This window comes from Trachypithecus francoisi, unplaced genomic scaffold, assembly GCF_009764315.1.
Source record: "Trachypithecus francoisi isolate TF-2019V2 unplaced genomic scaffold, Tfra_2.0 Lachesis_group16, whole genome shotgun sequence".
Classification (NCBI taxonomy): Eukaryota; Metazoa; Chordata; class Mammalia; order Primates; family Cercopithecidae; genus Trachypithecus; species Trachypithecus francoisi.
In genome coordinates, this window is record NW_022681461.1 from 20,908,195 (window position 1) to 20,922,624 (window position 14,430).

Below are 14,430 nucleotides of genomic sequence, written 5' to 3' on the forward strand. Positions count from 1 at the left end.
CATGGTAGTCCTTTGCTTCTTTGTGATACATTTGACTTGGAATATAGTGGCAGGTTATTATTTGGGTGAAAATACTATGCTAAGTCAATGAAAATTCTCAAGATGAATGCTCTTTCATTCATCTCAGTAAAACAAAGCCTAAAACACAAACACTCAGATGTGGGTGTATATTTAACCTGTTTAATAGAAATTATGATATGTGTGATTAGATTCACTTCCATATTTTCTGTGTACCACCCTGTATTGTTCATAGAACTTTTCTTAAAAAAAAACACACACACAGATTGTCTTTTGATCTTCAAAACTATTCGGATGCATGCCATTTTGGTAATCAATGGCGACAACTCAAGTATTAATTAACAAGGAACCTCCTTCCAATCTGTTAACTGAATGGCTCAGAGCGAATGCTACTTTTGTCTTTGTGTGTTTCCTTGGTGAATTATCTTTTGTCTACTTTGGGAGTTTTCAATGACTTATATGTTAATCTTAATTAACCTAACTAATGGGAACTATATTTTATAGAGGCACATTTGTGCATTTGTAGAAGTCTGCGTATTTCTTTACTGTTGTATTGTCTTTATTAGGTTATCTATGTTTGGTTGGGCACTTAGCTCTCAGGTAGAGTTTATGGAGATAAAATATGCTCTATAGGAATTTGTCTTTTGGTTTTTAGAATTGTATGTTACTATTCTTTCTTTTTATTTTTTTGAGGTGGAGTCTTGCTCTGTTACCCAGGCTGGAGTGCAGTGGCACCATCTCGGCTCACTGCAATCTCCGCCTCCTGGGTTCAATCGATTCTCCTGCCTCAGCCTCCTGGGTAGTTGGGATTACAAGTGCCCGCCACCACTCCTGGCTAATTTTTGTATCTTAGTAGAGACAGGGTTTCACCACGTTGGTCAGGCTGGTCTTGAACTCCTGACCTCAAATGATCCACCCGCCTTGACCTCCCAAAGTGCTGGGATTACTGGTGTGAGCCACCGCACCCGACCCATTCTTCTTTTTCTCATGGTGATGTTGACTATATCAATGTGTATATTTCTCTGGAATAGCAGGTACTCATACTGGTGTCTACATCCTCAGAAAACCCAAGAGCAAGCCAGGTGCTTTCTTTTCTGTGATCTTTTTGTCAAATTTATTTCCAGTTTATAAGCATTGTAATTCAGCTTATAAATCTGTATGAAAACTAGGAGGCAGACTGTGATGTTTGGTGGCACCTCACAGTTTACAGAGCATGTTCTCATGGTATGCACTTGATAAATTGACTCAACTGTTTCTATGGACTTTCAGGTTGATAAATGCTCCATATGATTAGTTATTGATGTGAATCAATTCAACAAATATATTCAATTTGTGATGTAGTAACTATATAATCAGCATCAATTAGAACTCTGCTTTGTGCCTAAAAACCCAAGGAAAACATGGATCTTGCAAGGGTCAGTAGCTCTGAGAATCATTTCTACTAGTTCAAGCCTTAGGGTTTTCTTTCTCTTTTCCCCTCTCCTCTGTCTTCCTTCATTTAATGGCATCTTATTAGGTTTTAAATGCCTTGTTTGGAATTCCTTCCTAAATTAACATAGAATGTCTTGTAATTGCTTTGGGAACTGTCTGTAATTAGCAAATTATTTTAAGGCTATTAATATTACAGACTAACTGTAGCTTTAATGTACCTCCATTTATATTATAGGGGTATGCAAATGGCTTTGTCAGATGTGTTAAACTGTAAATGCCTATCAAGTAGAATAAGTGATAAAATAATCATCTTAATCTTGAAAGTAATTTACAGAGGTCCAGTAATTAATCAGGTGGTTAAGCACGTCTCTGGAAGTGTTATATGATCCTGGAGGAGAAGGACATTTGTATATAATAAAGAAGGGTACACAGTTTAAACTCTCATTGGCTGAATGAGAACTTTTCACTTTTGCATAATGGAGATATTAAAGATGACTGAGAAGTGGGAAAAAAAAAAAACCTCCTTAGTAACATCCTGTATCTTCCTTGAAAGAAAAAATGCAAATCAGTTATCCAATCTGTCTGCTGGAAAAATTCCCAAGTTAATGTGAGTTTAATTTTCTCTGTAGATTGTCCTTGGATGCAGTGGTATTTTCCCAATCCATACTCATATTTGATTACATTTCATCATTCCTTTCTCATTCCCATTTACCTCACTTTAAAAATTATCGACAGAATCTTCACAATCTTATTGTGTAGGTTTTGGAACAGTTGTATAATTGCTCTTTGAATCTAGGTATATTCTCAAAGAAACCTTCTTAGTTCATATGACTTTCTGAATCTTGCTCATCCTCCAAAGCACGGTCAACCAAGGTGCGTCATGATAACTCTTACAAATTCACTATTTTTTATTACCACACTCTGAACTCTTGCTAAATGTAGTCTAGGTGAGCAACTTAGGACTTCACTCTTTACATTAGATCTTCTGTTGCTTTTGAATTTGTTTAATATATTTAATCATGGTCTGATAGTATTTTAAATTAATTGAGGATACTGATGGTATCTTTGACTTCTCTCCCTCTTCAATTTTCTGTAACAGTGATGGGCACATAGTAGATACTTAGTAAATACAAATATTTAGTTAATACTTGTTGGTTTGTCCCTTTGCTATCTGATTTTTATTTCCTTTTGGATTTACATAAATCAGCTAGGAAAGCAAAGCCACTTAGCTAGGCATCCAAGGCAGTCTGCTTTTTCCTCTCCCAACCAGTTTCTACCAGACAACTATGGCTGAAGGATGACATCAAACAGATGAAAAATGGCCCACATATTTATAGAAAGTATGCTTATCCTGCTCTCCAAAAATGGAGTGAGAGGCTTTGCAAAGTAGTTAGCTGTAGTCACTGAAAGAAATCAACTGTAGGTTCTGCAGCATGTCAGGGATATAGGAATGAAGATTCCTGGCATTTTCAATGGTTCTTTGCAGTGCTGTAATTCTACCGTTGTGTAAGTCATAGCCTTTATTCGACTGATGACCCAGTTAATTTTCTTGGGTGGAAATATTCAGAAAATTAGAAAGATTTATCTCTCTGTGACCTACACAGCATGATCTTCAGAGGGAACCATTGAGTTTGGGAGGTAGAAACCACTGCCTTCAATAGATAGGTTATCTGGCACTCTGATAAGAAGAAAGCTTCTAAACCCCTTGTTTCTCATTTTCGTTGCAGTTATCTCACAAATGTTCATTGTTATATAAATTACTGAATGAAACACATAAAAAGCAATTAATTACAATAATACAGAGTTTCAATGCTTTGCTCAGTACAGGAAGTCAGAATGGATGAGATTTTGAGGGATGGTGGGTAGAAAAGGCCTTATCAGAGGCATGGCCAGAGGGGCAGCTCTTCTTACACAGGGAACTGTGGAATAAGATAACTGCAGTCTCATTTCCCATGGCGTCCGAGCCATTCCAAGTGTGAAAGTAGCATGCATCTTGTGGGGAAATGCACATGACATATTGGAATCCACTTTGTTGATTATTGTTACATCTGATCCTTTGTAGCTTTTTTGTTGCTTGTTGATTTGATCATCAGAAGAGAATTTATGGATATCAAAGAGCAAACGTTGCCTTTGTTCCCTTGCCAGCAGAACTGGTAATGATTATACTTCTTGGGTCTAGTTTACTCCCTACTAAAGCAGTATATTAAAATGTTCAGGGGAAGAAACATCTTTTCATTCTAATGAAGTGCCACTGAAGCAAGGTTGCTCACGGCAGTACATTAATGGTTCCCTTGCTGACACCAAATGTTATTGCACCTTCTTTAAGCATCTCCCAGAAGACTGTTAGTCATTATTAGCATCTTTACTCAGGAAGGACGATAGCCATGCACTGACTTGATCACTCTTTATTATGATCAATTGCAGTATGATTTATTCTTGTGTATGTGCTATATTGGTGTGCTAGAGCTGGCATAACAAAGAACCACAGACTAGACGACTTAAACAATAGAAATTTATTATCTCACAGCTCTAGAGGCTAGAAATCCAAGATCAAGGTGTTGGTAGGATAAGTTCCTTCCGAGAGCTATGGGAGAGAATCTGCTGCATGCCTGTCCCCTGGCTTCTGATGGGTTGCTGGTAATGTGTGGTGTTCTTGGTGCAGAGAAGCATCACCTGGATCTCTGCCTTCATCTTCACATCCCCTTCCCTCTATGCATGTCTCTGTGTTCAAATTTCCCCTTTTCATAAAGATATATAATAGATTAGGACCCATCTGATAATCTCATCTTAGTTTATTTATTTATTTTATTTATTTTTTTGAGACAGGGTCTTGCCCTCTTGCCCAGGCTATAGTGCGGTGGCATCATCAAGGCTCACTGCAACTCCCACCTCCCGGGCTCAAGGGATCCTACCCCCTCATCCTCATGAGTAGCTGGGGCTACAAGCGTGCACACCACATGGCTAATATTTGCATTTTTTGTAAAGATGGGGTTTGCCATGTTGCCCAAGGCTGGTCTTGAACTCCTGAGCTCAAGTGATCAACCCGCCTCAGCCTCTCAAAGTGCTGGGATTACAGGCATGAGGCACCACGCCTGGCCTCATCTTAGTTTACTACGTCTACAACCACCCTATTTCCAAATAAGGTCACGTTTTGAGGTGCTGAGAGTTGGGACTTCAACATGAAAGTTTTTGTGGGACAAAATTCAACTCCTAACGTATACTATTGTGAAAGTAGTCATTTTTCAGACAACTTAAAAGAATAAAACTTAAAATTTTCAGATTGCTTGTATGAACATGCTGCCTGGTAAGCATATTTCATCTGTTGCTCCCACATTTTTATTTCATATCAATTTACTTTAAATGAGGAACGGTAAGGACTTTTACCTCCTTTCTTCAGAGCTGGAGTCTGAGGGAATTGTTCAGGGCTGTTTTATCTCTTTGTTTCTGGGCTGTTCTGCTGTGCTCTGGGCCTCAGACCTCTTTATGACCAGCCTCTCTGCTGTTTGAAGCCTGGGATGCATCCTGGTAAAGTGACTCAGAGGCCGCTGACTCAGGCTGCCCTGCACAGAGATTACCAGCCGTATTGCACCTTGGAGCACCGCCTAGGGGAAAATACTAACGTTTTCCGTTAGCATTCAGAGCACAGACCAGAATGAATTCTCAAGATCGCTGCCAGACTCCTCCCTGACAAAAGGGAACGTTTACTCAGGCCTCAGTGAAGCGTAAGTGACCCACGGTAACCAAGGATTTGAGACTCAACACACCAGTCTGAAATCTGGTTTACCAATTTTAGGCACACAATGTGATTTCTCATTGAGCTTGGAGTTTCTTAAGAGGCCAAGATGAAAGTACCTATAGAGTATTTAACTCCCTCATTTTGTGAAAGAGTGCATAGCCTTTCTTAGGGAAGCATATGTTAGTTTTGAACTGGTCTCGAACCAGTTCACCTTTTCAAAATATTTGAATGATTTGATTTTGGTCAGCAAATCACTAGTAAATCATTAGCATATTGATTAGCATATTGGTGAGCATATGATTCGCATATTGAAATATTTTGAAAAGATGACTTTTCAAAGCCATTTTGCCCAACTAATAGAAATATGTGAAAAATCTCCTCCAGGTTCTAAATCCTGAGTGCATCCATTTCTTTGTGGGTTCAGGTCTGTAAACTCTTCCTTGCTACAATAAGAGTTGACAATTGATGGTGAGTGCTTACTGTGTACCTGGCCATTGAGTAAGCATTATCTCACTTAATCCTCCCAGTAAAAGGTACTATGATTACCCCTGTATTGGTGAAGGTAGCTCCAGTAGCTGGAACAGATAAGCAAGTTTCAGTGACTCAACCCAGAAATTGTTTATTTTTTTGCTCATGTAGCAATCCTATTTGGTGTTCCCAGTCAGGTGGCCAGGGGTGATTCAGAGATCATCTTCAACAGGTGGTTTCCAAGGATGCCCAGGAGGATATCTCCAGTTTATCTGCCAACAGGGAGAAGAGCTTGGAGGGCCAAGGGTGGAGTTTTTTATGCTGGTCTGGATGTGACACTCATCACTTCTGCTCAGATTTCATTGGCTTAGTCACATGATCACATCTAACTGGAGGGAGGCTGAAAAATGTCATCTAATAGATGTGCCCATGAAAAGGAACCAATTTGGAAAATAATTAGCCAGTGTCTGCCATAATCTCTATCTTAGAGGTAGTAAGGACGTTGGAATCTAAAGAGGTTAAATCATTTTTCTAATCTGCAGAGCCAGGACCCAAATCCCAGGCCAGTCCTGTTCTAGCCCTGTGTATACTGCTTTGGACATGGTGCCAGCATGCAAAACTAATTAGAATTTGAGCCCACTCAGGGGTTCAAAGGTGAGTCATCAGCTGTCAGTCATTGCCTCAAACTCAGGGTATCAGACAGCCTAGACATCCTTAAGCAATCCTTGGTTAGCACTCTTCCTTCCCTACTCTTTGTACCAAACTTTCTTCCTCTTAGTCTTCACATCTTTGCTTCCTGAAAAAATCATTTAAAATGTTGAACTATAAACATCATCCAAGTTCTAGGTGCCCATAGTGAAGCTAATTATTGGTGCCTGATATAGAGAAGATTTGGCAAGATAAGTCAAGTAGAGAAAAGTAACAGGAAAAAGGATTATGGAACGAAGGATTGGATAGGACAGATCGTGTAGGAAGGAAAAATCTGTTTTTTCTCAGACTGTCTCTAGAATTCAAGTATGTGGGTGTTCTGGTTTTTCTTGCTGTGATTTAACCTTTTCAAATTTGTGTTCAAAATACAGAGCATCCCAGTCAGTTGCTGAAAAATTTTAGTGGTAGAGATTTTCTATTGAAATGAAAACAACATTACTTTTGAGCACTGTAGTTAATTCCAAATAACCAAACCCCGAGTAACTGAGGAATTAGGAGTTCTCAGTCCATATTTTGTCAAAAAGTCCAAAAGCATTTAAAGCAAATGACAAATATGGTTAGGTAACTTTGATTGTGTGGATTTAACAGTCAGTTGGCACGAGGCATTTGAAGTGTGAATTACAATTTGAAACTAATTTAGAACTGATAATTCCTAGCTTCTTGAGGACATTAGCAGGATAAAAGAGTGAAACATGGACCCAGGAAAGTGGACTTTCGTTCCTATTGAGCCTCGAGTGGTTCTTGGTAATGAGATGTAACCGACATGAAAGAATAAAAAATCCCTGTGTAAAGAATGATTTATCATATCAGCAGCAACAGCACTTTGTCTTTGGAAAATTATACTAAGTGACTGAAGCTGATAATATGTAGAATATTTATAATTTTTATGTAGGTAGTGCCTTCTACAGATGTCCAAAAATAGTCTGCAAAATCTCTTTACCTAGAAATGCCTTATAATAGAATTCTTTTTTTTTTTTTTTTGAGATGGAATTTCACTCTTGTTGCTCAGGCTAGAGTACAGTGGCACAATCTTGGCTCACTGCAACCTCTGCCTCCCAGGTTTAAGCGATTCTCCTGCCTCAGCCTCCTGAGTAGCTGGGATTACAGGTGCCTGCCACCACACCCGGCTGATTTTTTGTATTTTTAGTAGAGATGGGGTTTCATCATGTTGGCCAAGCTGGTCTCGAACTCCTGAACTCAGGTGATCCACCCACCTCAGCCTCTTAAAGTGTTGGGATTACAGGTGTGAGCCACCGCACCTGGCAGAATTCTTATTTTGTATCTCCAGCTAAACTCAAGTTGGAGACAACTTGATGTTTCTGTTGACAACTTTTCTTTGCTTTACCTATTGGTCAATTTCAAATGGACTTAAATGAATCACAAAACTCGGTCTATGTAGGTATGATTCTCTGTAAATAAACAGTATTTCCCTAAGTGGTGCAAAATACCTGAGTACTTTTTCTAACTATGATTTTGCAACAGGGATTATATAAGCACTGCTATAGTGTGAATGTTTGTGCCCCTCCAAAATTTATATGTTGAAATTTAATCCCCAGTGAAGTAGTACTAAGAGGTAGGGGCCTAGGGAGGTGATGAGATCGTGAGCATTCTGCTCTCATGAATGGTATGAGTGCCTTTATAAAACGGCTTACGGGCACATATTTGTCCCTTTTGCCATGTGAAGATGTGGTGAGAAAGTGCCATTTATGAGGGACAGGCTCTCACCAGACACCAATTCTACCAGCTCCTTGATCTTGGATTTCCCAGCCTCTAGAACTATGAGAAATAAATGTCTATTACTTATAAATTACCCAGTCTAAGGTGTTTTGTTATTGCAGCCTGTATGGACTCAGACAAGCAGGGATCCAAGGTTTAGTGATCATGAAGCTACACATTCTGCATTCATGCTTTCTTTGGCATAGGGGTGGTGCTCTGGATCTTCCTCCTCCCCTGAAACACTCTGATAAAAATGCATTCACATAGAGCAGGTAGAGAAGATTGGGGTGGGGATATATGAAACATAGATCCTCCCCAGATATAAACTCTCTTCAGGTCCCAGAAATCCCCACTGACTCTCCTTGGCAACTGTGAAATGGGAATGAAACAGTGAAGTAAGATATGATGAGGATACGACTCCATCAACAGGCTGCAGGGAACTTTAGTGACACAAGCCACAAATATAGCTATTTGGCTTGATCTAGAAAGGAAGAAAACTGTGGGAGGAGATGCATGCCATTCTAGGAAGCCCAAATGTGGTTGACTGGTAGTGAGTGAAATAGGTAGAGTTAGTGTTTCATTAGATGAAACTTCACATTTTATTTGATGCATGTGAAGAAAAGTGTTAGGTGATTCAGATTTATATGCAAATGTGGACATGTATTATAACCATTTCCCCTTTTTGTTAAGTCCCCACCCCCAACATGCCTGCATGTGTGTTTTTGCACAAAGGGCATGGAACAAACCAGGACTGCAATACCCCAACCTTGGATTCCTGAGATCTTGATGCAATGGGCCCAATTAGCGACCCCCTCAGTGTCTCCTCTCCAGAATAAAATGGTGTTTCAGTTATCTATTGCTGTGTAGCAAGTCACCCCCAAAACCTAGAGGCTTAAAGCAACGTATCATTATCTCTCATAATTTTATGGGCTTTTAGGGGGCTTGGCTGAGGGGTTATTGCTCAGAGTGTCTCCTGCAGTTGTGTTCAGATGGTGGAATTCAATTGGTACTTGTCACCTGGCTTAGGCTCCTCAGAGCATAACACTTAGGTTTTAAGAGAACGCCACAAGTTTTCTAAGAGTCTCAGGTGGAAGCTGCAATTCTTCTTGTGACCTAACCTGAAGTGTCTCAGAATATCACTACCAGCGTATTCTGTTATTCATGTGAGTCCCTAAGAGCAGCCCAGATTGATTATAAGGGGAGTCAGCAGTGGTGTGCCAGTAAATGTTTAATAACAGATTCTCATAAAAACCCACTCATACATATTACTGATATAAAGAATATATGTGATATATTCACTGGGCACAGTGGCTCACGCCTGTAATCCCTTCACTTTGGGAGGCCAAGTCGGGTGGATCACCTGAGGTCAGGAGTTCGAGACCAGCCTGGCCAACATGGTGAAACCCTGTCTCTACTAAAAATACAATTAGCTAGGTGTGTTGGTGGGCGCCTGTAATACCAGCTACTTTGGAGGCTGAGGTAGGAGAATTGCTTGGACTCAGGAGACGGAGGTTGCAGTGAACCAAGATCGTGCCATTGCACTCCAGCCTGGGTGACAGAGTGAGACTCTTGTCTCAAATAAATAAATAAAGGATATATACGATATATACAATATATCATATGAGGTATACAATATATACTCTTTATTCTTTTACTGTAAATTTCACAAAACCAATTAATTCTCATAGAATGAACTATTTATTTATTTATTTATTTATTTTTGAGACAGACTCTCGCTCTGTCGCCCAGGCTAGAGTGCAGTGGCATGATCTCGGCTCACTGCAAGCTCTGCCTCTAGGGTTCATGCCATTCTTCTGCCTCAGCCTCTCCGAGTAGCTGGGACTACAGGCGCCCATCACCACGCCCGGCTAATTTTTTGTATTTTTAGTAGAGATGTGGTTTCTCTGTGGTCTCGATCTCCTGACCTCGTGATCCGCCCGCCTTGGCCTCCCAAAGTGCTGGAATTACAAGCATGAGTCCCTGTGCCCGGCCGAACTAGTTAATTTTTGCTTAACTTTTGCATTGCAATTGATGAATGAGTGTAATTGCAACAAAAATGTAGTTGATGTTTTTGATTCTCCCTTTACAAGAAACTGAAACGATGAAGAACTATGCTTGAACTTCATTTGTTTGTCAACAATACAAGTGACTTCTTTGCTGAGTTAAGAATAGTTTTCAAATACTGGAAGAACATTTCTTTATTCGTGTGTGTGTGTGCGTGTGTGTGTGCTAGTCAAAATGTGATGACTAGAGACAACACGCTTTTGTTTTATCTTTATTATAGTTTTTCTCCATTACTTTCTTGAGTCTAGACAAGAGGTCAGCAATTCTTTTCTGAAAAGGGCCAGATAGTAGATATTTTAGGCTTCTCAGTCCAAGCGCCCAAACTGAGGATATTATGTAGGAACCTAACAACTATTTGAATGTGTTTAGTACATGGGCCGTTCATAAATAGCCAGTGAGCTGAATTGGTCTGTGGGCCAGAGCTTGCCAATACCTGGTCATGACAATCAATAAACCAATAAAACAAGCTCTGATTTGTAGTATTTTCCAATTTCCATAGTGTAAATACTCTTACCATGGCCAATTTCTTCTTCTTTTTTTTTTTTTTTTTTGAGATGGAGTCTTGCTCTGTCGCCCAGGCTGGAGTGCAGTGCTGCCATCTCTGCTCACTGCAAGCTCTGCCTCCTGGGTTCGCGCCATTCTCCTGCCTCAGCCTCCCAAGTAGCTGGGACTACAGGCGCCCACCACCACGCCCGGCTAATTTTTTAGTATTTTTAGTAGAGATAGGGTTTCGCTGTGGTCTCGATCTCCTGACCTCATGATCCGCCCGCTTCGGCCTCCCAAACCATGGCCAATTTCAAGGTACCAACAAGACATCATCAAAACAGATTTGGGAAGAGACGTGCAGAAGCATATCATTATATATCCTTTCTACTGAACAGCTGTAAATGACCCCAAGAACATTGATAACAGTAGATGTAATGGCATAATTGAGGAAGGGGTGAGTTTTGAGAATGTATTACTTTTGCCTTTAATATATTTTACTTAACATAAATTATGTAATTTAATTTTTATAATGACTGTGTTTAACTTGCAAATAATGGGTTTGCAAATTGCCTGAAAATTTAACAGTCAGCTCTTGCCAACAGTTACACATCAGCTCCAGCACAGCACTGCGAATTAGACTCTAGTTCTTGATGTGCAGAGATACATGCACATCTAGGGAGGGATGGAGTTGAAGTTGGCCGTCAAGAGAAAATCGCTCCTGGTCACATTCTCTTCTATAAATCCTTCCGTTCTTTGCCTACCACAGTCTGGCATATACAGGGGCTGTCAGCGTACAATTTATGTGTTGTTGGGCGTAAGCATAAGGTCACTAGAATTTTTTAGCATGCCAATCATTTGTGTGTAGTAGAAGTGTATCTCTTTGTGAGATATCATAGTTGAAGTGATCATAGTTTTTTAAAAATGTAAAACAAAGGAATTGTGATTTCTTTAACCATCAAGAAGAAAGTAGAACCTTGATTTATGATTCATAATTTACTTAGCTGGTTTCATGTACTTTGGCCAATGGTGTTATATTTCCAATAGTTAACCATTTTAATTCAGATTAAGAGAAAGTAGGGCCCCCCTGCAGCTAAGATAACAGTGTGTGTTTAAAGGACAAATAAAATTAAATAATTAGTCTTTAGAGTCTTTTCTTTTTGGACACAAAACATCACAGCCACCGCAGCCTCCCTTTGTTGGTCATCACGCATGCTGGGTACTCAGGCTCATGTCTTGGAAGCCCTGTCTTCCCCGCTGTCTGCTCTCTTCTGTTCGGCTAGAGACACAGAGCTTGCTCTCTGCAATGATGCATCCTGGATTATCACTTTCCTCCTGAGCTTTCACCATCCTGGACTATATACCCTGAGTTCTGATAATACCATTTGGACAACATCATGGATTTTCCATGTCACTTTGATCACTTCCCCTCTTTCCTTTTCTCAGTACACTTTACACAGCTGTTTCCTTTTCCATACGTCCACATGCTCCTTTTCAGAAATACAGCGCCATTCTTCACGGCGACTTCTTCTGCACAGGCAGTACTGTACTGCCTTCCAGTAGCTTCATAATGCAGGTGAAAAAGCTGTGAAAAAAGTCTTTCCATATGTCAGCAAAATGCCTAAGGCTTTCCCTTTAAACTGGGCATTTCTGGTACTTCTGGCTCCTTATTTGAAACCTCTCTTTTTAGTTCACAGTCACCTTTGAGAACATGGGTATATTGTCAGAAAGCATTTTTGAATAAATTTATGTATCACTGCACCTTATATAAATAAAATTTGAATGTTTCTAGACCTTCAGAAAGTCTAGAAATTGAAATCCTTGAGCAGAAGGAGATAAGTTGGCCCTTTACTCATGAAGGAAATGAAGTCTCAATGTCTGGCTTTCTGAGAAACAAGCTCCATGACACTGGCAGAGTTCACCTCTATCTTCATTCATTGCCTTTTTTTTTTTTTTTTGAGATGGAGTCTCGTTCTGTCGCCCGGGCTGGAGTACAGTGGTCAGATCTCAGCTCACTGCAAGCTCCACCTCCCGGGTTTACGCCATTCTCCTGCCTCAGCCTCCCTCATTGCCTTTTAATAATTGTTGGTATCTGAAAAAGTCATCGGTAGACTTTGGTTCTAGTCATTTTAATCATCCCATAATGGGGCAAAGAAACCAGAACCCAGCCTATTGATTTAATTCATTCTCAACTTTAGCACTGCTGAGGGAAGTAGGGAGTAGCTTTTTACAAAATATATGTGACAATTGGAACTTTCTTCATAGCACAATATCTAATTCTGTCTACATTTTTCTTTATGAGAAGGGAAACCCTCAGGACACAGTGATGTGCTAGGATGACTGCTCTTTCACTCTGTAAATACATTTTTAAAGTGTACTATAATGTCATTTTGATGGTTTAGTTTCTGGAAGGATTTGGCTAATTACATTTTTAGGAACGTGCTCAGACCAGTTTTAGCTGCCTAGCGTTACTTTTAATAGCTGCTGTTGCTTACTTCTTCTCATTTATGTTCTCTGTCCCCTCCCTTCAGAGTTATTTTGCTGATTTGGGTACCTGACCTTGGTTTAAATTAGTTTGTAACACTCTGTGAATCATAGGCAATATTTTAATGGTTAATTACTACATTGTATCAACTTGTCATGGAAAGGCAGGCTGTGAAACTAGAGGAAAATTGTTCCATTTTCTTGTGATGGAGAAATCTATATAAAAGTGAAACATTGAGAGTGCCCGTTTCCCATCCCTGGTCAATACTGAATTGGCTCCCTAAGTAACAAAGACTTTTTTTTTTAGTACACACTAAAATGAAAGGACAAATTTATACCACATAGATAGTGGCAGCTCAGAGAAATAAGAAGAGTCAAACAAAGGAATAATTTAGGATAGTTACTCTGTAGGGTAGACATCTTTTTTGTTGTTGCTTAATTGACATGATTGCTAAGGATGGCTGTGCTGAGCCTGTTGGAGAAGAGTGGGTTATTATAGGTCAGTGGTGTCGCCTAGTGGTGGAAACAGGAAAACAGGTAAGATGCCACAACTAGGCTTTGATTGTTTATTATTGTCTTCTTGTATTCCTTCAAAAGGATAACTTGATGTTTATTGTATTCATAGCATGGTGCTAGTCAAGACCTTGAATAATTTGAATTTTAGCAGATGAACATAATAGTAGCCAACATTCATTGACTGTCTATCATACCTTTATTGAGTGCATGTACCTTATATTTGATTTTTATTTTCTCATTAAACCTCCATGACTACCCTTTGAAATAGGTCTGTGATTATTTTCATGTTATAAATGAACTTTAGAAGACTCTTCTAGAAAAGGTGGTTCATGACAGTGAAGATTTGTGTCTATGTTTTGCCCCTTAACATTTTAGGTTCACATTCTTTTCATGATACCATTATGCAATCTAGTTTTCAGTTTATCTGTAAATGCGTATGCCAGGCACACCTGTGGATGATTCTCCATTGTTCTGGCCCTTAACAATGCTTGCTTTTTATCCCAAACCAAAAGGGAAACAGTCATTTTGAACCTTCCTGCTCATGGAGCCCAAACAGTAGAGCTCTGGACCTACACAATAGTCATTGACACCATCAGCTCAGCCTGCGGCCCATCAGACCAGTTGATGTGTCCTTGGGACACCAGGGTTGACAAGGACGGCTTGAATTCATGTATTCACTTTATCCATCCACTTAGTCACCCATTAACAATAGTCATTTGTCATCAAACATTTATTTTATTTTTAAATCCTTTTTTGTATGTATGAAGTTATGGGCTACAAGTACAATTTTGTTACCTGCATTGGTT

At 39.7% G+C, this 14,430-nt stretch overlaps 1 protein-coding gene across 13 annotated transcripts in view; it reads left to right on the top strand.

Annotated features, from left to right (window-relative positions):
- PRUNE2 (prune homolog 2 with BCH domain) overlaps positions 1 to 14,430 on the top strand; it is a 301,009-nt gene that overhangs the window by 91,073 nt on the left and 195,506 nt on the right. The gene's annotated exons all lie outside the window — the stretch shown is intronic.